Here is a 27,131-nt window from a genome sequence, read left to right on the forward strand (position 1 = left end):
CTGTAGGCAAGCCTACCATGAGGAACAAGCACCTCCTAAGTCCCAGAGGCGCAACAAGAAAGCCCATAAGCATTGGGCTCCATTGGTCCCAGACCGTGTTCCGTCGGTACTGTCATCCCCAGCACCTCCCAACCCCATGATCTGCCATCACCAGCAAAGTCTAATCACCGCCAACTTCCAATACCACCCTCCTCGCCAGCTCCAACGTCCCAGACAAGCAGAACCCCCCTCACACCGGGGAAAGCTGAATCTGTTGCTGCCCCACAGGACATTTTTGCTTTCCCAGATCCAGAATCCCCTCCTCCATTAGGGCCCCTCTGTTTCCAGAGAGATAATATCACCTCCAAGAAAATCACCTTCTGAAAGGCGCTGATCACCCTCCCACACACCGAATATACCTCCCCACTGACAGTACCATCACTGGAACTAGAACCAGCCTTCTCCTTTTGGAGAGATTCTGAGCCATCCGATGAACTGCTTTCCCCTTGCTCTATGTATCCTCCACTACCAAAAAGACCTGCACAAGTTTGGGACCAACCTCCACCTCATCTAACTTGGAGTCACTGGTACCCCATGCCATGGGGTCCCCCACGAACACCTACCAACCCCTCCTACTGGCTGTATTGGACACCTTGGGACCTTGCAGAGTTGATCTGATCTGCTAGGGAGTCACCCCTTGCCTCCCCTGTCGGGACGCCCCAGATCCGACAGAGGAGGAGAAGGAACATTACACTCCAGATCCGGTGGTTCCACCAGAACCAGCAAGACTGTCATTGTCATTCCTGGATGAAGCAGTGACTTCTACATCCCCTTCAGCCCCACCCCCTCCCCCTCCTGATGGCTTCAGGCAATCCCAGAACCTTCTCTGCAGAGTTGCTGGAGAGATTCAGATTCCCCTCGAGGAGATCCAAAACTCCCTCTGCAAACTCTTAGACATCTTGCATGCTTCCAGGCCACCAGAATAGCTCTCCCCATTAACGAAGCCATACTGGAGCCAGCTAGGACAGTTTGGCACATCCTTGCCACCTGCGCTCCTACCCCCAAAGGGGCAGAGAAGCGTTATTACATGCCTTCCAAGGGTGTGGAATTTTTATTTTCTCATCCCATTCCCAAGTCACTGGTGGTCCAAGTCACTTTTGAAATGGCTAGACAGCAATACTCTGGTCTACTCCTGCTGGCAAAGCAGGCAAACGCCTGGATCTGCTGGGAAGAAGGTCTTCTTATCATCCAGTCTCCAGTTCAGGAGAGCCAATTACCAGGCGCTACTGGCTAAATATCATTTCCTGAACCATGCCAAGTTTGCAGTGTTTACTGACAGACTTCCACAGCAGGACAAAGCTTGTTTTCAAGCTCTGTAGATGAAGGCAAACTGATAGCCAGGACTGCCATCCAGTCTGCTGCTGAGTCATGTGCAGGGAATCATGGCTCCATGCATCAGGGTTCCCTAGGGAGGTCCAGAATACCATCAAGAACCTCCCCTTCGATGAATCACTCCTCTGCAACCAGAAGACAGGCAAATCCGTCCGTACCCTGAAGGACTCCAGGGTGAGTGGAGGCTCGCTGGGATATACATGCCTGCCCCTAAGAGGAAGTTTTGCCACCCATCAGCCAAATCTAGATATATGGTCAGCAGTTCTTCCATCCTGTGAACCACCATGCAAGAGACAGAGGGGTCAAAAGTCCTGGTTCCTTACACCCTTTGCAACAGGCTCAGAATCTCATCTCAACCTTTGGCTCGACATTATTTTTGACATGGGCTCAAGAGCTATAAAATACTGAGCCCAACACCTCCTGACTCGCTCCCTCCCCCACCATTTCGCACTTTTTCAACAACTGGAGCGGGATAACAACAGACAAGTGGCTGCTGAACGTCATCCACTCTGGATATACATTACAGTTTGCAACCCTACCTCCTCCAAAACTCCTCTTCCTGCCACCTCTTTGGGGACCCCTCTCATGAGAGTATCTCAAACAAGAGATGAACTCCTTACTGTAGTGAGGAGCTATAGAGCATGTCCCTCCGCAATACCAAGGGAGAGGGCTTTACTTGACCTCCTTCCTGATACCCAAAAAGAAGGGCAGTTGGAGAACAATCCTCGACCTCTGCCATCTCAACTGCTTCATTCGCAAACTCACATGGTCACATTGGCAGCGATAATTTCATCTCTAGATAAGGGCAGGTGGTTCATAGCTCTCGATGTGAAGGACGCCTACTTTCATGTAGACATTCATCCCACCCACAGATGCTTTCCCAGATTCATATTAAGCTCTGACCATTTTCAGTACAGTCTACTCCCCTTCAGCATAGCGACCGCCCCCAGAGTCTTTGTCTAGATATTCTTGGTTGTAGCAGCCCATGTCAGATGTCGTGGTCTCATTGTCATCCCCTACCTTCATGACAGGGTCCTCGTTGCCAAGTCCCACTAGAAGGTTTGTCCATCAACTTCCATGATGCTATATCTCCTCTCTTCACTGAGAGTTGGCATAAATATCAAAAAATCTGCTCTCACGCTCACACAATCTCTGGACTTCCTCGGGGCAACCTTAAATTCTATCACCTCAAGAGCGTCCCTTCCCAGGGACAAGTTCCAGACCATGAATAAATATCATAGCTCACATCACTAGCAACCCTCAAATACTGGTCAAGACATGGCTGTCTCTCCTAGGTCATATGACCTCATGCACCTATGTCACCCTTTTGCAAGACTCCACCTTCATTACCTTCAAGTCTGGCTACAGCTGGTGTACTCCCCAAGCTGTCATTCCATGAACCTCATGGTGACAGTTCCAGCCAAGGTACTGTCTTCCTTACTGTGGTGGACAAATCCTTGTCAGGTATGCATGGGTGTCCCCTCTCTCCCTTACTCTCTGGACAGGATCATCACTATGGACGGATCCCTATGAGGTTGGGCGGCCCACATGAACAACCATACAGCACAAGGTGCCTGGACATCTTGAGACATCAGGAGGAACATCAGTCTCCTGGAGTTGCGAGCACTATGGAAGGCATGTGAGTCCTTTCTTCCATTCATCCACGTTCATATACTGCCAGACATTACAACTGTCTTCTACATCAACAAGCAAGGGGGAGCGAGATCTGCTGCTCTGTGTGCAGAAGCAGTCATAAGAACATCAGAATGGCCATACTGGGTCAGACTAATGGTCCATCTAGCGCAATATCCTGTCTTCCGACAGTGACCAATGGCAGGTGCTTCAGAGGGAATGAACAGAACAGGTAATCATCAAGTGATCCATCTCCTGTCGTACAGTCCCAGCTTCTGGCAGTCAGAGGCTAGGGACACCCAGAGCATGGGGTTGCATCCCTGACCATCCTGGCTAATAGCCAGGAACTTATCTAATTCTTTTTTGAGTCCCATTATAGTTTTGGCCTTCATAACACTCCCTGGCAATGAGTTCCACAGGTTGATTGTGCATTGTGTGAAGAAATACTTCCTTTTGTTTGTTTTAAACTTGCTGCCTATTAATTTCATTGGGTGACCCCTGGATCTTGTTTTATGTGAAGGGGTAAATAACACTTCCTTATTTACTTTCTCCACCCCAGTCACGATTTTATAGATCTCTATCATACCCCCCTTAATCATCTCTTTTCCAAGCTGAAAAGACCCAGTCTTTTTAATCTTTCCTCATAGGGAAGTAGTTCCATACCACTAATCATTTTTGTTGCCCTTCTCTGCACCTTTTCCAATTTTAATATATCTTTTTGAGATGAGGTGACCAAAACTGCACACAGTATTCAAGGCGTGGGTGTACAATGGATTTATATAGTGGCATTGTGATATTATCTATCTTATTATCTATCTCTTTCCTAATGGTTCCTAACATTCTGTTCGCTTTTCTGACTGCTGCTGCACACGGAGCATGTTTTCAGAGAACTATCCACAATGACTCCAAGATCTCTTTCTTGAGTGCTAACAGCTAATTAAAACCACATCAGTTTGTATGTATAATTGGGATTATGTTTTCCAATGTGCATTACTTCGCATTTATCAACATTGAATTTCATTTGCCATTTTGTTGCCCAGTTTTGTGGGATCTCTTTGTAATCTTCGCAGTATCCATTGGACTTAATTATCTTGAGTAATTTTGCATCATTGCAAATTTTGCTACCTCACTGTTTACCCCTTTCTCCAGATCATTTATGAATATGTTGAACAGTACAGGTCCCAGTACAGATCCCTGGGAGACACTGCTTCTGATGTACTTAACAATTTTTGTGCTCTGGAACTGGTGTATCAGCAATCAAATCACTCTATCAGCAGCCTCTCTTCCAGGGAAGCAAAATGTGCTCACAGATTCCCTCAGAAGACATTTTGCAGTCAACCACGAGTAGGAGCTCCATGACTTGATACTGTGCAAGATTTTCACTCTATGGGGAACCCCAGCCAGGGACCCTGTTTGCCTCTCAAGCAAACAGCAAATGTACAACATATTTCTCCAGAGGAGCCCTAGGTCACCACTCCCAAGGCGATGCTCTGCTTCTTACTTGGTCGGATCACTTCAACTATGCTTCCCTACACTACTGCTTCTACCATGAGTTCAGTGCAAAATCCGTCTGGACAGAGTGAGGGTCATCCTGATCATAGAATCATAGAATCGCAGGACTGGAAGGGACCTCGAGACATCTAGTCCAGTCGCCTGCACTGCTGGCAGGACTAAGTATTATCTAGACCAGTGGCGTGGGAACACTTTGAATAGTGGGGGTGCTGAAAGCCAGTTCCCTTAACCCTGTCCTACCCTTCCCCCCCCCCCAGAGCCGGCAACTGGGACCTGGGGGACGGTGGGACAGCAGCCGGAGCGCGGGGGCTGGCGGGCTGGCAGCTGGGGTGGGGTGGGGGACAGGGGACCGGCAGTGGAGCCCCGGCTAAAACCTGGGGGTGCTGCAGCCTAGTTCCTGTGCCTATTATCTAGACCATCCCTGCAAGGTGTTTGTCTAACCTGCTCTTAAAAACCACCAATGATGGACATTCCACAACCTCCCTGGGCAATTTATTCCAGTGCTTAACCACCCGGACAGTTAGGAAGTTTTTCCTATTGTCCAACCTAAACTGCCCTTGCTGCAATTTAAACCCATTGCTTCTTGTCCTATCCTCAGAGGTTAAGGAGAACAAATTTTCTCTCTCCTCCTCCTTGTAACAACCTTTTATGTACTTGAAAACTATTATCATGTCCCCTCTCAGTCTTCTCTTCTCCAGACAAAACAAGCCAAATTTTTTCAATCTTCCCTTATAGGTCATGTTTTCTAGACCTTTAATCATTTTTGTTGCTCTTCTCTGGACTTCCTCCAATTTGTCCTTATCTTTCCTGAAATGTGGTGCTCAGAACTGGACACAATAGGCCAGTTGAGGCCTAATCAGTGCGGAGTAGAACGGAAGAATTACTTCTCATGTCTTTCTTACAATATTTCTGCTAATACATCCCAGAATGGTCTTTGATTTTTTTGCAACAGTGTTACACTGATTGCCCCCTTCTGGCCCAGACAGTTCTGGTTTCCCAATCTATCCATGTCATCCCGACCACCAGTCATCCTCCCAATGTTCCCTGAGCTTCTGACCCAGTGGAACAGCAAGATCAAACACCTGGATGCACGTCCACTCCACCTCAGGGCTTGGTACATGGATGGTCATCATCCTTAGACCAAGGATGCTCCATAATGGTACAAGACAGTCTCTCTAATAGTAGAAAGAATTCTACTAAAAAATGTTACCTAGCTAAATGGAAATGCTTCTCTTCTTGGACACAACAAAGAGGCGTTCTCCTGGAGACTCCAGATATTCCTCTCTTCTTGGACTATGTCTTTGAAGACATCAGGTTTGTCCATCACCTCGTTGCAAGTCCACTTGGCAGCAATCACTGCATATCATCCATCTTCTCAAGGCTACTCGGTCTTTACACATTCACTGACCATTAGATTCTGGAAAGTCCTAAAAAGAATCTTCCCACCTACTCAGAAGCCTGCACCCCAATGGGACCTGAACCTTGTTCTCTCGGTGCTCGCAAGCCCCCCCCCCCTTTGAGCCTTTAACTGCTTGCTCCATGTCCCTCTTTTCCATGAAGGTCACCTTTCTTGTAGCCATCACCTTGAGCGATGATGGCAGATCCTTCATATTCCATAAGGACAAGGTTTACGTATACACCATAAACTCACCTCTAAAGGGTGAGTTTCGGAATTTCACCTTAACTAACCCATTCACTTACCTGTGTTCTTCCCAAAACTGCATGAATGATGTTCAGTGGGCCTTGGCTTTCTACCTACAGAGAACACCACCAATCAGGAAATTCCTGAGGCTGTTCGTTGCTATAGTAGAGCGAGTCAGAGGGCACGCCATCTCCGCCAGAGAATCTCCAAATAGATAGCTGGCTGCATTCTACTCTGCGATCAGCTTTGGAACCTCCCCCATTTCCTCCATGGGGTAAGAGCTCATTCCACCAGAGCGCAAGCAACAACTCTGGCATCTCTTCAGGCAGTGCCCCTCCTGGACATCTGTAAAGCGGCAATGTGGGGCTCCATACACACATTTTGCACATTATGTCCTGGTGGAGGACGCTTCTGCTCATACCTCCTTTGCGACAGTGATATTCTGCTGAGCCCTACCCTCCTCCTACTTAGGTACTGCTTGTCAGTCACCCACAGTGGAATACAATAGGGACCATCAGTCAAAGAAGAAGAGGAGGTTATTTACTTGTAACTAGAGATTCTTCAAGATGTGTCATCCCTATTTGTATGCCACTGCCCATCCTCCTTCCCCTCTCCTTCAGATCTGATGTGCAATGGAGAAGGAACTGGAGAGGTGGGGAGTCCACCCCACCCTTTTTCACCTTGATCCGCATGAGGTGAGCCAGGGTGCATGCGTGGACCAGCGGACACTACTTTCAAATTCTCTGGCTCCGGGCACATGATGCACATGCGTAATCCCCACTGGAATACAGATATGGAGCACACATCTCGAAGAACCTCCAGGGGCTGGTCAGTAACCTCCTCTTCCACCCCGCTGCACTCTTGGAGGCTGGTTTGGAAAGTAGAGTCGCAGACGGGGCACTTGTCAGGCAGGTCCAGGCTGGAAAGGGGATAATCTTTCTTACTAGTGAGTTCATTGTGCTTGGCCCTTCCCCTGAAGAAAGTGGCTCTGAGCCTGAATCTCTATGTTTGCGCTGCTTGCTGGCTTGGCAGCTGCATGGCATGTGATGTGCAATTAACCTGCAGCAGCTGCACTCCATTTACATGAGACTTGCATCTGCCCAACATCCACATTTCCTAGCTCAGGAAATTTCTGGTGCCAGAGATGGCTCACTGCCCTCCATGAGGCACCAGCCAGGATGGTCATCCGCCAGCCTGTCTCCACTACTGATTGGGGCTGCCAGTGTGTTCCTGCTCCACAAAGGAACATGCTGGAATAGCTGAACTTCTGCTCTCTCACATCTTCCATTTCCAGACCCCTTCTCTCCCTTCCCACTGTCTGCTCCCTGAAACAACCCTTCCCCAGGCTCCCCTGCTGGGCTCCTCCACAGCCACCTTCCTCTCTGATCCTCGCCTCCTGGCTCTCCCCTCCTCTCACCCTCATCGTCAGTGACTTCAGCTTCCATGTTCACATCCCATCTCCCCAAGCTCCCCTCCTCTGTTTGAAACTTCATACTCCATCGCTGCATCCCCTCTCTCTGGTCACCAACGCATCTCCTTCAGCACTGCACACAACCACCCCTTCCATCCTTCTACTCGGCTCTCCTGTGATCAGTGACATCAGAGACTCCTTTGCCAATCGCACCCCCCTTCTCTCCTCCACTGACTTATTCGTTAAGTTGGTCCACTCTCTCCACCACCCTCCCCTCTCCCATGGCTGACTCCATCCCATCAGCCTCCCCCCCAACTTGGTTTACCATCAACTTCCACTGAACACTTACGGAGAACATCTCAGGACCACGTGGGCATCCTCTCCAGCAAGGGTGTTCTCTCTTCCTTCAGTTCTGCTGTTGTCATGGCCAAGTGGGACCGCTTCACCATGCTCATGCACTCTGAGATCCTTGAATGGAGGGAGCTATATAAATCCCAAATGTCATTATTATTGATTTGTCTACAAACCACAAGCAAGACTAGGAGTGGCTACGCTAGCCACTGTCCAAATACACACAGCATCGCTGCCCCACTCCTAACAGCTAACAGTCTAAATAGATCAGACAAGGAAAATTTCAGGAATGGGGAAACCAAGAGATGCCAGAAGTCCAATAGTAAGTTCATGGCTGAACAGAGATTAAAACCCCAGTTTCTTGGCCCCCAGGCCAGTGCCCCAGCATTGATATGGCACCTTTCAACCACTGATCTCCAAGCCCCTTGTCAACATCAGTTAATTAAGTCCCACATGACCGCAGAAGATAGATAGAACTACCCCCATTTTGCAGAAGGGGAAACTGAGGCATGGAAAGGTGATGTGACCTACTCTGTGTCACACAGAGACCAGAAATAGAACCCAGCTCCCCGCCTACTCTAGCCACTAGTTCATATGGTGATTCGTTATTATCAGCTGGTCACTAGCAATGAATTTTCTTGCACATGGCTACAGAATTGCTCTACTATTGAGTGCTCCACTTCTTCTTCTTAGCTCTGAGGGACAGAAACAGCCTCCTTGTGGGAAGGCAGAGTTCATATCTCTGTCCCTGGGCAGAGACACCCCCCGGACTGGGGATGTGTATTTAATGCTCACTGAAGGCAGACTGGCAGCAGGGATGGTTTGGTAGACAGAGTGAGTGGGGACCACAGAAGGAATCCCTAGGCAGGCTGCCTGCACTGCACTAGAGAAGCAGCACACCCTGGTGTCTCACTTTAAGTTTACAGTGGGTGTTGTGGGTGCAGGTGGATCACATGCGTTTGCATCCCCAGTGAGCTGGTTGTGGATGCACAGGATTCAGTGGCACAAGGGATCGCCTGCCAGAGCAGAGGTTGGGTCGAAAGGTCACTTCGGTATGAGTTCAGTGCAAAAGGGAGGTAATGAGCTCCTCATAATTAGCTATGCAATGCACCATGAAATGCAATGGAAGAAAAGGCCATTGACTGGGGTGGAGCTGAACTATGACTGGGGGCGGGGGGAGGACTAGAGGCTGGAGTCTGAGGCACATCCAAGATCTGGTTATTGGTGATGCTGCAGCTAAGAACAGGATGGCAAAAGGGGGCTTTTCTACTGGTGAAGTCTGTAAGCAGTCCAGCGAGTGCAGGGGGCCAGGTCAAGGGACCTAGAGCAGGGGGACAGGCCAGGGATCCCAGTACAGAGTGTTGGGTCAAGGAGTCTTGTGCAGGGTTCAGGGCTGCTGGATGGGGCAGCACACCATCAGGTGCTGGGCTGGGATGCACAGCGCTGGGCACTGGAGCAGGGGGGCACAGTGCAGGGTGCTGGGCCAGGGTGCACAGCGCAGGGTGCTAGCGTGGGGCACAATGCAAGGTGCTGCAGAGTACTGCCCCAGGGACCATGGCACAGAATGTCATTCAGGTTATTAGTGATGGGCATCAGCAGTGGTTTGGGTTCACATCCACCTTTCCAGCCCTCTCCCATTGTGTATGGTTCAGGTCAGGGGGAATATTGTGTAGCGGGTGAGGTTGGGGAGAAGGATCCGGCTGGGGTGCAGAGAGTGTGGAAGGAGCTGGGAAATGCCCTGAGATGAAGCTTCTTCTCCAAGGACAATCCCAGGCTGATGACAACATCCAGCAGGGCATGTTGGGTATCACAGCCCCATTGCTCTGTCCCAGAGCTCAGCAGCACAGCTGGCCCCTCCCATCTCCATCCCCTCTTAGGGAGAAGATCTCCTTGGTCTCCAAATGCTAATCAGCTCCCCCCCACCCCCATGTGATTCCAGCTGTCAGCTCCATCAGAGCCCATGGAAACGGAACAGGTCTTCCTCTGGTCTGCACGTGCCTGGAGGTAGGAAGCAGCCTACAGCAGAGAGGTGAGGGGGTGGGCACAGGGTGAGGGGCATTTATAGACTCAGGAGGCCACGAGTCCATCCCCCTGCCCCAGCAGGGTTAATTATCCCTGGACCATCCCTGCTGGGCTGAATTCCAGAGGCACATCTCCTCCAGGCCTGAAATGTCACCCAGGGCTGGCGGAAGAGGTGCTCTTTGCATGGACTGCTAAGCAAGAGCTCTGCTAGGCATGTTTGTGAAGAGTGACACCAAAAGAGGGCAGGGTCAGGGAAAGGGCCCTTCCTAGGGAGATGCAGGCAGGAGTCCCCCAACTCCAGTCTGTGTGTAGGGGTTGGGGTGCCAGGCTCTCCTGTGCCCAGGGCTCTGTCTAGGTCTTAGCAGGGAGGTTTGCCTGGCTCTGTAGGGGGAATCAGTGTATCAGATCAAACAGCAATGAAACCAGCTGCAGCCCCACTAGCCCCTGGGACCTCAGCCCAGCCACCATCCTCTTGGAGCTGGGGAGGCTCTGGCTGGCCTGGGGCAGAGGCATCTCTCCAGAGCTAGGCCAGCTGGCCAGGGGGTGGTGGGCGTGTGGGATGGCCAGGGGCTGTCAGGCAAGGCGCACTCCCGAGCAGGGTGGGCTGCAGCCCCCAGGCCATTTGCCAGCCCAGGCAGCATCCCTGGCCCACAGGGAAGCCCTGAGCAGAGAGCATTGGCTGGGAGTGCCGGTGGCTGGGTGAATCACACCCCTGGACCAGCACCAACCACAGCAGGGCAGCCAGGGGCTAAGGGGAAGCCTGGCTGGGTGGGGAACAGGGAGAGCTGGTGTATTGGAGGGGGCACGGCAAGGGCTGTAGCCCCCAGTGCTCTCCAGGGTACCCCCGGCCACCGTGGCCCCAGGGAGCAAAGTGGGGAGCTGCACTGGAGGCTGATGTGACCTTCCAGCCCAGCTGGCCTATGGCCCATGGGCAGCTCAGGGCCCTGACACCCGAGGAGACGCAGGCTCCATGCCAGCCTCATGGACGCACCCCGGGAGCCCCTGGGAAAGCCCAGGGCCTGTCTCTGAGCCAAGGGCTCTGTGCTCGTGTTGCCACTGAGGCTGTGGTCAGGCTACAGCAGGAGGATGCGGGGGCAGGGGTGCCTGGAGGAGGGGGGCAGTATGGGGCCTGAGGGCAGGGGTGCCAGGGGGGTCAGTTTGGGGCCTGAGTGGGGCCTCTCTGCCGGGCGCCTCCGTGGGGGAGCCCCTAGGTGCCCCCCGGTGCCATGAGCCAGTTGCCCCTGCAGACCCTGTCCCTTAGGTGGGTGGGAGCCGTGGGGCTGCGCCCCGGCCCTAGGGCACCCGCCACCCACCCCCCTCGGAGCGGGACAGTCCCCAGTCGGGATCAGCACCCCAGGCTCGGACAGCTCCTTGCTGCGAGCCCGGCCGCGCCAGCTGCTTGGCTTGGGCGCCTTTGGAGGAGTTACCAACGGGAGCCAAATCCGCGAGCATCAGGGAGAGGGCGCGGGAGCGGGAGAGCCCCGCTCGGCAGCTGAGCAAATCAAGAGCCTTCAGCACCAGCGCGGTGGGCAGCTACTTATGCAAGAGCCGAGGACTGAGAGGCAGAGCCCCTCCAGCACCGGGCGGAGGCAGCAGCAGCTCCCCAGCCAGCGAGCAGCAGCCCAAGTGCGCTCGCCTCTGCCTGGCTCCGATGGGGAGGCGAGGAAGAGGCTGGCCCGGGAAGGGACCGCTGCTTCCCAGCCGCTAACAGGTCCCCTTGCTGCCCAGGTAAGCGATTGCTCTCCATCGGCATCTCCTGCCACAAAGACCCTTCCCTTCCCTGTGCCCGCCTGGGGCAAAGCAGCCCAGCCCGTCCTCCGGGCTGGAGGCTGCAGGAGACTTGGCTCTGCGATGCTGCCCCTTGGGCGCCTGCTCGTCTTCCCCAGAATCAAAGGGCTGGTGCTAACCCCTCTCCCCCGCTCTTCTGGGTGTGAGGGCATCCGTTGCTTGGTTAAGGCTTGCTAAACCTATACATAGCCTCGGTGTCTAATCCTATTCTTCCCGGCAGATGGAAAGGCTGGTACAAGATTGTACTGGGAGCCAGGCAGTTCTGTGTGCTGGGCACCCACTCCCAATTCTGGCCATTCAGCCTCTTCTAAAGTTGAATTGGGCGGCTGGAGGAGGCGATTCACTCCAGAACTAATTTTATTAGCCCGATCCAGACTCTGAGCCCCCTCCTCCCGCAGTTTCCCCGGGAGCTCCGGGGCAGCAAAAATATGCCTCCTTGCTGCTGGCTTGTCTAGGAAAGACGGGGCTGTCTTCTCCATTTGATGCCAGCCGGAGTGGCCTGCCTGAGCAGGTTTTGCTGCGTTTGAATTATTCAATGTCCTTCGTGGGCAAGACGAAAAAGTCTGAATATGTGAAAAAGGGCTGACTGCTCCGCGTGGCTTTTAATAAACAAACCGAGCAGGCAGGGAGATTAAACCAGAGCGCAAAGCGGGGGAGGGAAGAGAAGTGTGAAGGAATCAGGTAAAATAGAGACACTTGTTTCCTCCTCTCTCCTTTGCACAGAGTCTAGAGCCCTAATTCAGGGCTTGTTCAGAGCAGCCCCCAGCCACACAAGGTAACTTGGAGCCCTCCTTCTGTTTGGCCTCGGTACATTCTTTGATTTACCCTTCCACACACACATCACCCCCCAAACAGGTGTAGTCTGCGCAGAAACGGGCTGAGGGAAGCGATTGGCAGGTGCGTTTGTTTTTATTTTCTTCCAGTTTTTCAAGCCAGAAGCCAGTCACACAATTAACAACTGACCAAGTGAGCAAAAGTAAATGACTGGCTGGGGGAAAATCTGACCAGGAAATTAAGACTTTCTTTCTTTCTTTCTTTCTTTCTTTCTTTCTTTCTTTCTTTCTTTCTTTCTTTCTTTCTTTCTTTCTTTCTTTCTTTCTTTCTTTCTTTCTTTCTTTCTTTCTTTCTTTCTTTCTTCATTAGAACAATTGACCCAGGAGCTTGGTGGATTCTCCATCCCTGACAATTTTTAAATCCAGATTGAATGTGTTTCTAAAAGCTCTGCTCCAGGAATGACCTGGGGGCAGTTCTCTGGCCTGTGCTGTACAGGGGGTCAGACTAGCTGATCACAATGGTCCCTTCTGGCCTTGGGATCGACGAATTTCTGAATTTCCCCTTCACCTCTCTAATTCTTTCTCTCTTTTCTACACGAGAGGGAAGAATACTCATTTCCCAGCTTTAAGTGTATAGGTCCCAGCAAGGCTCAGAGGTATTTGTTATCTATCTAGAGCCAGGGGCATGCTAAGAAGACAATGCTGTAACATTTAACAAATTCCTAAGGGGAGAAAAGGCGCTCAATTGCCTTCCAGTTCAAAAGAAATAGCCAGATGAAGTCTGCAATCTAATTCATGTAAAACAAAGTGCATTATTTATCATGCCGTCTCAAAAGCCCAAACTCCTATCTCTCCAAAAAGTTGAGTCTGTTTTATAAATGCAAGAGAAAAGCTTTAACTCATTCCACCCCATAGATGCCTTTGAATCCTTTATGGACACTTGTAAGAAAGGCAAACGAGAAATCAGAGCACATTGCTCATTTTTGTCACTGATGTCTTGTGAATGCTCGATTTGACCAGCTATTCCAAAGAGCAACCTGAATTAACTTGTGTGGATTTAAAATCACCTTGGACAGCCATCCATCAGACAATCACTGACAGACAATCACCCTCTCATAAAGCAGACCCGACAGGATGTCTATTTTGGGGCAATTTATCGAAATGACTGATGGTGTCAATTAAGCACAGGGCCTATGGAGACTGGGGCTTGCTCTCAGAGTCTCTTTGTATGTTCCATATCTCAGAAAATCACCAAGAAAGGAGCCTGAAGCAGCGGTTTCAGCTGTCAGGTGAGAAGACTGAAGAGCAACAGGAGAGCTGAATGAATGATAGCGCACAAGATGTGCGGCGGGTTGGAGGGCATATTTGTTGTCTTTGCTTTTGCATGTAAAACCCCTTCCCTGCTACCTTCACAAACTGGCTGCCACCAATCCCCTTCCAGGCTTGTGCAGAATTTGGAGGGTATCCGATGACTCCAGTACAGCTCTTTGAACAAATCCATGCAAAGACCAGGACCTAACTACTCCCAGAGGAGCAGGGCTGCCAACTGCGGCACAGTCTCTCAGGCCCCCAATTCAGGAAAGCATTTAAATATGTGCTTCACTTTAAATATATGCTCAAAGTCAATGGGACTTACAGATTAATAGATTCATAGTTTATAAGGCCAGAAGGGATGGTTGTAATAATTTCATCAGGTCTCCCCTGTAACACAACCCACAGGATGTCCCTGAATTAATTCCTCTGTCAACCAGAGCAGATCTTTTAAGAAAGTCTCCAATCTTGATTTAAACATTGCCAGTGCTGGAAAAATTCTGGGTACCTTATTTCCACTCTGAATGGATCTAGCTTAAACTTCCAGCCATTGGATTATGTTATACCTTTGTCTGCTAAATTGAAGAGCCCATTATTAACTATTTGTTTCTCATGTTGGTACTTACAGATCAGGGGTAGGCAACCTATGGCACACGTGCCAAAGGCAGCACATGAGCTGATTTTCAGTGGCACTCACATCGCCCGGGTCCTGGCCACCGGTCTGGGGGGGGGGCTCTGCATTTAATTTAATTTTAAATGAAGTTTCTTAAACATTTTAAAAACCTTATTTACTTTACATACAACAACAGTTTAGTTATATATTATAGACTTATAGAAAGAGACCTTCTAAAAACGTCAAAATGTATCACTGGCACGTGAAGCCTTAAATTAGAGTGAATAAATGAAGACTCAGCACATCACTTCTGAAAGGTTGCTGACCCCCGTTATAGACTGTGATCAAGTCACCCCTTAACCTTCTCTTTGTTAAATAGATAGATTGAGCTCCTGGAGACTATCGCTATAAGACAGGTTTTCCAGTCCTTTAATCATTCCTGTGGCTTTTCTTTGAACCTTCTCCAATTTATCCACATCCTTCTTGAATTGCGGGCACCAGAACTGGACACACTATCCCAGCAGTGCTCACGCCAGAGAAAAAATATAGAAGTAAAACAACCTCTTTACTCCTACTGGAGGTTCCTCTGTTTATGCCTCCCAGGATCACCTTAGCTCTTTTGGCTACAGTGTCATGCTGGGAGCTCATGTTCAGCAGATTCTCCACAACAACCCCCAAATCTTTGTCAGAGTCACTGCTTCTCAGGATAGAGCTCCCCATCCAGCAAGTATGGGCTACGTTCTTTGTTTCCAGATGTATCGCTTTACATTTGGCCATGTATTGTTTGCTTGCACCCAGCTTACCAAGCATGCTTAAAGGTAAGCAATTTGTGTATGCACTGTATGCATGTTTTCCTGCATAGGGATGAGTACATGTATGTGCTCCAGTGTTTTCCTGACCTGGGCCAGATTCTGAGCTGATGTACATCAGTGCAGCTCTATTAAACTCAAGAGGAGTAGACCCATTTACACCACTGAAATCAATGACGTGACGCACCAATGACTGTTTCACACCAGCTCAGGATCTGGCCCCTGCTGGCTAGATTCAGTTTTTAGGCTCGTAGGAAATAAGAAATAAGGAAGTTTTGCATGTCTATGATTCTAGGATGGAAGAGCCGTTTAATAGGCAAGACTGAGAGGGATAGAGCAGCGTGATACTAAATCTGCTAACAGAAAGCTAGGACTCCTGGAGAAGAGAAATGCGCGAGGGAGACCCGGGCATGGCTGTGATTTGAGAAATGGCTCTGTTTGAACAGGACAGTGACTAAAAGCAGAGCCCAGGTCGAGTTGTACATGGGGAGCTGGACGCAGACACTTCCTTTGTTCCACAGACTTCAGGGCTAGTGGGAAAACAAAGGCAGCTTAGGGCTCTTCAGAATGAATCGATGTGAAGGCAAATGACATCTCGCCTACTAAAGCGAGGGAAAGTGACAGAATGGGCCCTAGAGAACCCCAGAATTACTCCGATTATCTCCTTCCCTAGCCCCTGCCATCCCAGGAGCTCAACAGACCTGACAAACATTAATGAATTGACCCTCACAACCCCCCTATGGGGCAGGGGGTTTTATTATTCTCCATGTGATCAGAGGGGAAAGAGAGGCATGCGCAGGTGAAGTGACATGCCTACAAGCACACAGCAAGACAGTAGATGAGCCAGGACTAGAACCTTTGACTAAAGGACCAGTGCTGTAACTAACAGGCAGTGCTTCCTCTCTGGTGGCCTAGTGGCTGCAGTGTGCAGTGCTGGGGCTCAGACAATGGACAAGAGGGACTCCCTGAGGTCATGGGGAGAGGGTGCAAGAGGAGAATGGATCAGGCATGAGGGGCCTCAGTCAGGCACAAGGGGGGATTGCAAGAGCATCCCCCACTCCTCTAGGGAGACTGTGTCTAGCCTAGCATCTCTCACTGTCGGGATGGCCCCCAAACTAAATGTTTCCTTTGTTCAGATCATCCCGTTGATCCTAGGCCTCCCCCACACGTGCCACATAAATGATCCCTTGGCCTCACAGCCCTCAGACCTTTGTAGGCTCTTACGTGCCCCATCCTTCACCATCTCTTAGGCAAGCTCTAGCTATTTAGCTTTTTCAATCTTCCCTCATAAAGCGATCCCTTCTCCCCCTCTGCCCCCGCAGCTCTCCTCTGAACACCCTCCCCTTTGCCAAACTCTCTCCAGCCAGGAGGGGCTCCGGCATCGAATGCAGGGGGCCAGTCTTGCGCTTGGTGTGGCACTCCACCAGTCTCACCAGCTGAGAATCCAGAGCTGGATTTGTGATGTGGTCGCACCACAGCTGGATGCATCTCTGTATGCAGCCCCACCTGGCACTGGGCCTGTTAACTATCAGATTGCACTACAAACTCATCGCTGATTCGCTGTCTCCTATCACCCTCTCGGTACTCAATGAGGAGGCAGTGTGGCCTAGTGCATAGCGCACTGGCCTGGGAATCCAGAGACCTGAGTTTTAGTCTGTGCTCTGCCACTGGCCTGCTGAGGGACCTTGGGCATGTCATTTCCCTACTCTCTGCCTCAGTTTCTCCATCTGTAAAATGGGGATAATGTCGTAAAGCCCTTTGAGTTCTATAGCTGAAAAGTGCTATAGAATAGCTCAGCACCTGAGACAGACGAGTTGTTTTCTGACCCTCCCAAACCTGCTCTTGTTGGCTGCCACCACCATCTCCCACCCATGGGGTTGGCTCTCCTTCCCTGCCTGTTGGGTCAGTGTGGTCGTGGCTATGTGCCCCATGCCTGCCGTGCACCTCCCCTGCTGTGCTGCAGAATGAGAGGCACTGGGACGCCTCAGCACACTCGCACCATAGCACACACAGCGTAGCGAGGTGGCAGCCACCAACAGGAGCAGGACATGTATCTGCCACCGCGCCAACCCCACGGGTAGGACAAGGCAGACCTGACCCTGCTGGGCTGTGGTGCTCGGGGATGGAGTCCGACCCACCTTGACACTGAGACGTGGAGGCAAGGACATGGTGCTGGCTGGCTGGGTGCTGATCCACTTGGTAATGGCAGAAAGGATATGGCTCGCCAGTTGCAGGCGCTTAGCGAAAAAGGCAAGCTCTGTCAGCTGCTATTTGAGAGCAAACTTCTGATGCCAGAGTCGACAGTGGCTGTAGGGGCCGGAGCCGCGGCTGTGAGCCAAGCCGGCGCCAGTGAAAGCCAGGGCTGCCTGGGACGAGAGGGGCACTCATCTCCGCCCTCGATTATTAGTGTGCTCAGCCCCTGTCAGGAGCCCACAGCCCTGGAGGTGTGTGATTTGGAGACTCTTATCCTGAGTTCCCCCCACCTCCCTCGTGCTCCCTGTCTCTCTGCCTGGCTGGCCCCGTCTCTCAGCCATTACCACCTTTCAGATCCGATCTCCCATTTCCTGAGCGGTTCTGCTCAGCCATATTTGTGAAAGGCAATAAAGTAATAATTCTGCTTGGATTGCCTGAGCATGCCTCGTTGCGCCATCGCACCAGGGGTGTCAGCAAATGCTTAATTTAAGGAAGCTGGCACCATCCTATTTATATCCCATTCAGCCTTCCACTCTGAAGCAACCGGGCTCCAGGCCTAGTGTGCTCACCGTTGGGGGAGGGGAAGGGTGGGGCAGGACTGGGGGCTGCAATTAAAGGACCATACCCAGGTTCCAAAGAGCAAGGAGCTAGTTAGAAATCCCTGGGCTTCTAGGAGTTACCCCTGGGTGCTTATTCTTGCCTGTGCCTGCCATGCTCAGGGTGGCTCTGGGCTGCAGGAAACACACCATCCTGTCCGTTCTGTACCCGTAGGGCAGGGAAAGGACAAAGGATGGGAGCCGTGGGTTGCTGCAGATCTCACACACAGTCACTGCCAGGATGGGCTCCTGCATGCAGACTGCTGGACTCCAGGGCAGCCAGCCCAGAAAGCCTTGCTGGGATACAGCGAACAAAGTATGCAAGACTCAGTGCCACACGACAGTGTGTTGTCATTTCAGTGTGCACCAGGCTCTGGCCCTCAACGGCTGCCAGGCCTGGGTTTTCCCAGCTCTCCCACTGACCTGCTGTGCTACCATTAGCAAGTCACTTCCCCCCTCTGGAAGGCGGGGGAGCCAGGGGAGCGAGGACAGTTTACACCCACTGCGGATCTACTCCCTGGGCTGGTTCCCCCTCCCACCACTGTCTGTCTTGTCCAGTTAGACTTAGCTCTGCTGGACAGTGGCTGGATCTCAATGAGTGGCAGCAAGATGGGACCCCGATCTCAGGTCGAGCCCCTCGATGCTACTGTAATGTCAATGCTACTATTAATAATTGGGTCCCTCTTGGCCCGCACCCCTGAAGGACCAAGAAGGTGGCAAATTGGGAATGGAACCAAAGGGGAAGAAGAACCAGGCAGACTTTTCTCCCCAGTGCATTTCTGTTGCAACACAATGTAGACAGCAGACCCATCTCTAGAGAGACCCTCTGGGCTGACGGTGACACGAAGCAGCACAAGCTGAGCTGGAGAGACCCACGGGATTTTGTCTGTGGCCTGGAGCCTGGAAAAGGGCCTGCCGTCTATTCAGTGCTGCGCCTCTTGTGCCTTCTCCCCTGTGAGGCCAGCTCTGCAGTCGCAGGGAGGGGCTGATTCCCACCAGAGAGAGAATCAATTGCCAGCACCAGGTGCAGGTATTGCCCAGAGAGCTGCATTACGGAAAGCAGCTGCCACTGGCACCACTGGGCTGCTCTGGTGTTGAATTCTTTCTTTCTTTCTTTCTTTCTTTCTTTCTTTCTTTCTTTCTTTCTTTCTTTCTTTCTTTCTTTCTTTCTTTCTTTTAGTTTCTAGTAGGCCCCTCACCATAACACCCAGTCACCCTCTATTCCCATGTGTCCTTCTTCACTCTGGAGCCAGTGCCAAGCGTGTCAGACTTGTGCAACCCCATTCACCTCCTGATGGCCCTGGCTGGCTTGTGGGAGACAAGCATGCTCCCCTCCCCCAGGCGTGCTCCACCCACAAGCATTGTTCCTCTGATGCCTTCTCCAGCAGTTGAGAAAGGGTCCTGAGGACTAGCCTAGTGAACATCGGAGAAGAATGTGTTGTTTGGTGGCTGAGGTGGGATCTGGAACAAGCTTTCCGTATCTCGCTGCCGCACAGCTCTCCAGGCCTGACTCTGCTCTCACTTGCCTCAGTTTTACATCAGTGTCATGACATTGACTTCAGTGGTGGTCACCCCTGACTTACACTGGAGCAACTGAGAGCAGACTCAGGGTACATCTACACTACAGGGGGGAGTCGATTTAAGATACGCAAATTCAGCTACGTGAATAGCATAGCTGAATTCGACGTATCGCAGCCGACTTACCCAGCTGTGAGGACGGCGGCAAAATCGACTTCTGCGGCTTCCTGTCGACGGTGCTTACTCCCACCTCCGCTGGTGGAGTAAGAGCGTCGATTCGGGGATCGATTGTCGCGTCCCAACGGGACGCGATAAATCGATCCCCGAGAGGTCGATTTCTACCCGCCGATTCAGGCGGGTAGTGTAGACCTAGCCTCAGACTCTCCTCTGCTCTACTCCCCATCCCCACTCCTTTCTCGCTTGTCAGTGCTTTTGGCTAGTCTTTAAGGCCAAGAAGCACTTTGGGGACGCAGGGCCAGATCCACAGTGTGGCTCTGTTGACTCCAATGCAGATTATAGTGTGACAGCCCAGACACTGTGCCAGCTCACACCAGCTGTAGAACCGGCTCTCTCTTTGAGCGGAGGACTCTCTGCAAGAGAAGGGGTGTGAGTGGAATTGGCTCTATTGGTTTAATGTCAGTATTTAGGCCCAGGGCCAGAGAAGAGCCAAAATCACTGGAACCTGGCCAAGCCACAGGGAAGTGGGGATGCTAGCTCTGCGGCATGTCTGCCTCATCCCCGGGAACAGGCTGGCGCTAAGCAGGGGCATTCCTCTGGGGAATCTGAGGGCAGGAGTTGGTTGCTCAGGGGAGCAGCTGCACTCTGTGGCACGACCTTGTGCTGATTTCCCATCTGATATGGGAGGGCGGCTAACACTAGACCTGAGTGGAACAGTAGGGTCGAAACCTTTTGGTTGAAAAATTCGTTTTTTCTATAACAAACCATTTGTTGGAACTGGAATGCAATGTTTCAGTTTGATCAAAGCAAAACATTCTGATCAACCCCAAATGAAGTCTTTTCAGCAATGCAGAAGAGAAGAATGATGGGGGATTTGATAGCTGCTTTCAACTACCTGAAGTGGGGTTCCAAAGAGGATGGACCTAGACTGTTCTGAGTGGTAGCAGATGACAGAACAAGGAGTAATGGTCTCAAGTTGCAGTGGGGGAGATTTAAATTGGATATTAGGAAAAACTTTTTCACAGGGAGGGTGGTGAAGCACTGGAATGGGTTACCTAGGGAGGTGGTGGAATCTCCTTCCTTAGAGGTTTTTAAGGCCCGGCTTGACAAAGCCCTGGCTGGGATAATTTAGTTGGGGATTGGTCCTGCAGGGCATTGGACTAGATGACCTCCTGAGGTCCCTTCCAACTCTGATATTCTATGATTTGGCAGGACATTTTGAAAATGGTTTGGGGTCGTTTTGGAATAGGAATAAAAAAGGGCAATTGAGGAATTTCCCTTGAAATGGAAAATCCAGTTGCCTTCCAGCTCTAGCTGATGCTGCTCCAAGCGATGGTGTGTTGCCCACCAGCAGGGGGCGGCGGGGCACAGCAGCCGGTTAACAGCACCCAGCCAGTTTGGGACAGGAAGTGAAGAACTGCTGGAGGAATTTCCAAGGAGGCAGAAGCGGACAATGACCAGAGTGGTGTTTAGCCTGGACACTTGGGCTAATGCCCCGGCTCTTCTGAAAAACCTCTAGAGGACTCCACTGACCATGGCTGGTGGCCAGGGCCTGGGCTTGATGTCTCACACTAAAGACAGCAGTGCAGTGTCCCCTGCCGGGTGTTGGTTCAGCTCTTCCGGTGGGAGGCTCATTAAACCCTGCCTGCTGCTTGCTCTGCAGAGCTCCCCTAAGACAGGTACTGGCCAGACCAAACCCGTCTTTGATTGATGCGACCTTTGGCTGTCGTTTGGGGTCACCCATTCAGGGCATGGCTTATCAGCTGGTATAGTGTCTACCTCCAGCCCCGACTCTTGGGAGACCCTGCTTTATAGCTGGTCCATGTCATTTCAGGAGCAGGGAAGCCTGCAACTGTCTCCCTTTTGGCTGCTCTGTCTCTGGGTTTGTTTACATTGCAATTAGACACCAGTGCCAGCTGGCTCGGGTTGCAGGGCTGTTTAATTATGGTGTGTAGATGCTGGGGCTCAGGCTGCAGTCCGAGCTCTAGGACCCTCCCACCTCACAGGGTCCCAGAGCCCAGGCTTCAGCCCAAGCCTGAACCTCTGCACTGCAATTAAACAGCCCCTGAGCCTGACACTGAGCCAGCTGACACGGGCCAGCCGCAGGTTTTAATTGCAGTATAGACCTAGCCTCTGTAGTCAGCAATCTTCTTCCTGTTCCCCACCCCTTCCTGCGGCGGGCTTTCCCTTTTTACGCTCCCCTGCTCCAAGCCATACAGGTGTGCCTGGTTAGTGCTGGCTGAGCCCAGATGAGCTCATTAGTCTCCTCTCTGCTAGAGCAGGCGCGTGCCCCCTCACACTGAGTACATCTGTGAGCATTTCTGTGTGTACATGGACACAGATGGAGTGACGAATCCAAGACAGCGTTCTGTGGGTTAAATAGGTCAGTGGCTCTGTGTTGAGCGCTCTGGGAGGACCCAGGATTCATTCCCATGCCCAGCCACTGCTAGCCGGCCTGGGAGCCCAGCCCAACCAGAGCAGTCAGCCTGGGAGGAAGGAAGACATGTCCCACAGTGCCCCCGATGGCTGATCGAGGAGCAGTAATGGTGGCCACTGAAGGGTGCCAGGCAGGAGGCAGGGCACCTGGGCCTATTCCTGGCTCTGGTACTGACTCGCTGTGTGCCCTTGGCCGAGCCACTCCCCTCTCGGGACAGCGGGCACGAGGACACCGACTGGCCCTGTTAAAGCAGGAGGAGAGCACTAGAGCAGCATTTATTTGCTCTACTATCGTTGTCTATAGCCAGCCCCCTTCTGACAGCCGAAGGGACACACCACCTTCCTTTGCCTTGCTTTGCTTTGACTCAGATTCCCCTCTCTCTCAAGGGAAAGAGAGAGACAAGGATCTTTCTTTTGTTGTGTGTGGAGAACCCCTTGGTCATTACAAACATTATAAACAACTTGAATTGTGGTCTGGTGGGGGCTCGGGGAGCCCCCACACAAACAGATGTACACAATGAGAGACACACAGATGTACACAGAAACAGACATGTACACACACAGAGACAAGGGGTATCTTTTATTGGACCAACTTTTGTTGGTGAGAGAGACAAGCTGTCGAGCTTACACAGAGCTCTTTAGGTCTGGGGAATTCACTCAGAGTGTCACAGCTAAATACAATGTCAAACAGATTGTTTAGCTCGTAAGTAGTTAACACACATTTCAAGGGACCATTCAAGATGAAGAGGCCCATTAACAGCCCTCCAGTCATAGGGAGGAAAGGGGTGGGGGCTGGAGAAAGGCAGCCTGGGGGTTGTTAGGGGTGGATTATAGGTTGTTTTAATAAGCCATAAATCCAGTGTCTCTGTTCAGTCCAGGACTTTAAGTGTCTAGCAAAGTTATGAATTTAAGCTCCCAGGCTCATCTCTTGTAAGTGTTGCGCAGGTTTCCTTTGAGGCTGAGGACTGAGAGGTCGGATACAGAGCGATCGCTTCGGGAAAAGTGTTCGCCCACAGGTGTGATGGTGCTCTGGTCTTTTATCATTTTCCTGCGTGAGCTCATTGACAAGCGTAGTGCTGGGCTGGTTTCACACACACGCACTCGGAATTACACAGACGTCCATATACAGAATGGTGCGTGTCCACGTGCGTGCATGCACGCGCACACAGAATCATGTCACCGTTGGCTGGTGAGATTATAAACCTCACACTGAAAACAGCCCCTATTAACGGGTGAGTTTTCCCCACTCTACTTTTCCCCAATGATAAAGTATGTTGAGGCCAGTTTGTAGTGTCTCAGTGGGTTTCAGAGTGCTTGGCATTCTCCCCACCCGGTCCATGTCTCAGAACAAAGCCTGCTCGGGCATTGCATTGCAAGCTCTCAGCAGCCAGAGAAATAAAGGAAATTGAGTCTGTTACGCAGGAATTTTGTCACTGATCCATCAGCGGTGGGGTTCTGGGAGGCTGGTTATTGGAGTGTAGGGGCGCCGTGTGCTCCACAGGGGTTTGTTACAGGCGGTGGCTTGGGAGTTCTGGCCTGTTATTGTAGGGTGGCCCTGGGAGCCCTGGGCTATGCAAACCCTGCTCTGTTATTGTAGAGTGGCCCAGGAGCCCTGGGTTCTGCCCTCTTCTGAAACACAGGCCCATCAGTTCGGGAGGGAAGTGGGGTTGTTGGCTTACTCATTAAGGGACCAGACGCTGAGCAGTGGTGCTGTGAGAAGCTGACCCCTCCGGCAGAGACAGGGATCCATCTTGGCTGACGTGACCTCAGGGAGGACTCTGCCCCTAGCAGCTGCAATGCAAGGTGCTTGGGTAGCGCTGGGGGAAAGTGTCTGTGCTCCTCTCCTGGAGCTGGACATGACCAGTGACTGTGGAGAAAGCCCAGCCCTCAGCACGCTGGGACTTCAGATTCCCCTGCCAGCCTGAGAAGCCAGGCAGGCCCCTGCCTGGAGCGTCCCTGGCGCCAGCCTGGGTCTTCCACCAGCACTAAATGTGACGTAATAACAACGCCGTGGCAGGCTGTGATTCCTACCGTGCTACCAGCAGGCAGTGCCAAACCCACAGTGGGTTGATGGACAGACTGGCTAAGCAGGGACATGGTCTAGCAGGAGACAGGGAGATGGGGTTCGATTCCTGGCTGTGCTGCTGTGTCTGTGGGTTATTAAGTCCCCGTGCCTCGGTTTCCCCAGCTGTAAATTCAGGATAATGGGTGTAGCAGGGTGGTTACCCCGCTCCTGCCCTAAAGGGCTTAAAACAGCCCTGGGAGAGGGCTGTGGCAGGGAAGGAAAAATGGGGCTGATTGGGGAAGCAGCCGCAGCTGGGCCATGCCCCAATCAGGCCTCAGCTGGCCCTATATAAGAGGCTGGGAACGAGGAGCTCAACAGTCTCTCTCTGCCTTCAGAGAGAGAGAAGGGCCTGGCTGCCTGCAGAAAGGGTACTGGGAGTGAAGCAGGGCTTGGGAAAGGCCAGGGGAGCTCCAGGCTGGCAACTCCCCAGGCTGCGGGGCCTGGTCCTAGGCCCACAGAGGTACTGGGAGGCAGAGGAAGGCAGCAGGTCTGAACCCCCTTGCCTATGATGAGTGGCTTTTACACTGCAGTCTGCCCCAGGGAGCAGGGGCTTGATGATGACTGGCAGTAGCCCAGACTGAGGCAAGGTGGGGATTAGAGGGTTGGGGGTTCCCCAGAGAGGGGTGACCCAGAGGCAGAATATGGGGGTATTGCCAGGGGGCAGTACCCCAGATAAAAGGGTACCAGGTCCTGGGAGGGACACGGGGGGCCAGCAGCAGCGGGACACCGGCCTGCAGAGGGTGCTCCAGAGGCTGGATGAGCTAATTCCCTGAGACAACAAGCAGGCGGCGCCGCAGGGGTGAGTCCAACACCGTTGTAATAGGCTTTAGTTATAATGGTTCTTCTTTTCTCACGAGGGTGTTGGAGGATTATTCTTTATGCTTGTAATTCATTAACGAGCATAAAGAATAATCTATCCATCCATCGCCATTATTATCACCTCTCTATCTGTGCTGCATTTCTCTGAGTCTCTCTAGTATCCAGGTATCAGATATCCTTTGGTAGGCACTGTGTAAAAGTTATTAAGGGTACATTAACTCGGTATTATTAGCAGCAGGACTGCTATTACTTTAGTCTAGTGAGATCTCAGCCATCGTTGCTAGTGACCCTGCCCCGACTCGGGCCTGTTCTATGTCTCGGCTTCCAGAACCTCCTTTTTCTCAGGACTGCTTGGCTGTTGGGCCACATCAGGGATCTGGAGATTTCACTGCTCCCATCTCTGCAATCTGGACCCCCTAAGGATGGTACCACCTCCAGCGCCCCTGCCCTGCCAGAGGCTAAGGGTTGAGTCTCCTCCACCACCCATGCCCTGCCTGGGGCAGAGGTTCCGCAGCCCCTGCTCCATTCCTTCTGCCCTGCCCATTTCTTTAAAGCTAGTCATGCCATCTGCATTTGTTTCTGGCCCAGCGGGCCAGCCTGCCCCAGCTGGACACGACACTAGGGTGAGGGGGAAATGTCCTGGGGTAATGATAATGGTTGCTGTGGCTTTGCCTCCCTCCAAGGCCTCAGCCCCACAATCAGGCAGCGAGTTGCCTGCCTTGCTGGACCTAGGCTGGAGGAGTCTCAGGCTGTGCTGGGAGCTGATGAGTCCGTGCAGGGCCCAGGGCTGGCCCTGACATCTGGTTAGAGCAGCCAGAAGGAACCACCCTCATGCTGCATCATGAGGGCTGGTGATGGGCTCTGTAAAGGCCACAGTGGCTTTATTGGAATCCTGGGAGGTGGATGGGCACAAGCCCACCCACGTCTAAAGGTCCCGCCCCCAGCCTTGCGTGAGGGACCACTGGACCTGGGAACCAACTGAATATGGGGGATAACTAATGAATAACAGGGTCAGGAGTGAAGGTCACAGGTTCAAAACTAGGGATCCAGAGAGAGAGAGAGACATAGCAGAGAACCCCGAACAGCGCCCACTGCTCCTCAAACTGTCTAGGGAGCCAGTGGACGTCACCCAGAGGAACTCTGTCTGGATGCGTGAGACCAGGGAAGAGCGGAAATAGGCCCCACAGTTGCAGAGCACCCCCTTGTCCAGCATCCTCCTCCTGGTGTTGAAGATGGCCACTTTGGCCAGGGCCAGGAGGAGGTTGACGAGGCAGTCTCGCGACTTCATGGGGCCACGGCCAGGGTGTGCGAATATAAACAGATAGGGGGAAGTGCCGCTAGAACCTCAACAGGAAGCTCTGGAGGAGCCAGAATAGGGGCTGCAACCTGGCACATTTGAGATACGTGTGTGCCAGGTTCTCCCTCACGCTGCAAAAGGGGCAGGCGTCAGGGATGGGGGTGAACCATGCCAGGTATATGCCCATGCTCACAGCTCCATGGAGGATCCGCCAACCGATATCCCCAGTGAGCCGTGGGACCAGGGTGGAATAGAGGCTGGCCCACCGAGGTTCCTCACCTTCCACAGGTGGTGGATAGTCCCACCATGTGGTATCAGGGCGGGACGCAAGGGTGAGGAAGTGAAACGTGTGGAGCACTAGTGTGTATAGTTGTTTCCTTAGTGTGGTTCGGAAGCGAAGCGGCTGCAGGGCATGCAGCCGGCTGGGATTGTGGAAGGGAGAGGGCTGAGAGGGCTCGTGGGACAGGGGCCCAATGAAAAGGTCCGGAGGGTCTGGGGTGAGGAGTGGGCGGGGAGTACCCTCTCGCAATACCTGCTCAAGGAAAACCCGAGAGGTGGGCGATAAGGCTGCCCCCAGCTCCTGGAGCATGCGCAGGGAGGTCAGGAGGGTAGAGAGCCCCATGTGCCAACCGAGCGCTCGGGGATCCACCCAGTCCCTTCTGTCGTAGTTCAGGAGGTCTCCGATTCTGGTGGCTTCTGCCAGGACCAGCCTCTGGCGCACTGAGGGGGACTCTGCCACCTGCACATGAAGGTAAGAGTTGTGTAGCAGGGGCTCTGTGAGGAGGTCTGCCCCCT

General features: G+C 52.3%; 1 protein-coding gene across 2 annotated transcripts in view; it reads left to right on the forward strand.

The window, feature by feature from the left end:
• Positions 1–11,439: 11,439 nt before the first annotated feature.
• The window catches only part of GRM2 (glutamate metabotropic receptor 2), a 78,590-nt gene continuing 62,898 nt past the window's right edge, over positions 11,440–27,131 (forward strand). Inside the window, exon 1 of one of the 2 annotated variants that reach the window (XM_005285275.3) lies at positions 11,440–11,669. The gene's annotated coding sequence lies outside the window, so the exon portion shown is untranslated. The remainder of the gene's footprint in view (positions 11,670–27,131) is intronic. The other variant, XM_005285274.4, reaches the window with a different exon arrangement.

The sequence above is a fragment of the Chrysemys picta genome, chromosome 7 (assembly GCF_011386835.1).
Source record: "Chrysemys picta bellii isolate R12L10 chromosome 7, ASM1138683v2, whole genome shotgun sequence".
NCBI classification, from domain to species: domain Eukaryota; kingdom Metazoa; phylum Chordata; order Testudines; family Emydidae; genus Chrysemys; species Chrysemys picta.